Below are 1,100 nucleotides of genomic sequence, written 5' to 3'. Positions count from 1 at the left end.
TCATGGTTGGAATGGGGGAGAGTCAGCATAAGAGAAAGATTCAACAAGACTATAACAATGGGTTCAAGTATATCAGAGATAATAAGGATGGCACAGGAGAGGACCAAATTCAGATTCATTATTCATAGAGCCATTATGAGTCGTAGCTGACTTAATGGCACATAACAACAGCATCGTTAGTTAAGACTATCTTACAGTAACAATGCTTTCTAGGTTTTTATTGTTTTCCTCCTACATTATAAATTTCTGTCTGTATGTGTGTATTTATACTTGCACAGCACACCTGTAAGAAACTCTGAAGTCATGTTGTTGTTAAATGCTGTCAAGTCAAGTATGACTCATAAATGACCCTATAAATAGCCATCCTGAAATCTGCCCGATCCTGCGCCATCCTCATCATCTCTGAGACACTAGAGCACATTGCTGAAGTCATTCTGTCAATCCATTTCTTTGGGGTTCTACCTGTCCTTCACTGACCCTCTACATTTCCAAGCACGATGTCCCTTTCCAAGGAATAGCCTTACATGTCCAAAGAATGAAAGACAAAGCTTCATAATCCTTACCTACAAGGAACACACTTTCCAGGACCCATCTGTTCTTTTGGCAGTCCATAAGATATTCAATACTCATCTCTAGCATCACAACTCAAAGACATTAATTCTTCTGTTATCCTTATCCATGGTCCAGCTGTCTGATCTGAACAGTGTGATACATATAGGGCTGCTAATCAAAAAGTTAATGGTTGTAATCTACTAGCTTTTTCCTGGGAGAAAGAAGGGCAGCCTCCTCCCATAAAGATTTACAGCCTCAGACATCCACTGGAATGAACAGTTGCTCTTTTTGGAACTGTTTTAACAGCAGTGATCTTGATCTGAGACTATTATTTAAATATGTTGTTGTTGTCATTATGTGCCGTCGAGTCGTTTCCGACTCATAGCGACCCTATACACAACAGCCCTAAACCCTGCTCTATTCTGCGCCAACCGCACCGCCTCTGACACACCCATCCTGATTACCCCAGTCACCGAATCAATCCATCTCATAGAGGGTCTTCCCCTCCTGCGCTGTCCCTCCACCCTCCCAAGCATGATGTCCCTCTC

Source organism: Elephantulus edwardii, unplaced genomic scaffold (genome assembly GCF_000299155.1).
Source record: "Elephantulus edwardii isolate Elephantulus edwardi_28Jun2011 unplaced genomic scaffold, EleEdw1.0 scaffold00008, whole genome shotgun sequence".
Classification (NCBI taxonomy): domain Eukaryota; kingdom Metazoa; phylum Chordata; class Mammalia; order Macroscelidea; family Macroscelididae; genus Elephantulus; species Elephantulus edwardii.
This window is presented reverse-complemented; position numbering follows the sequence as displayed.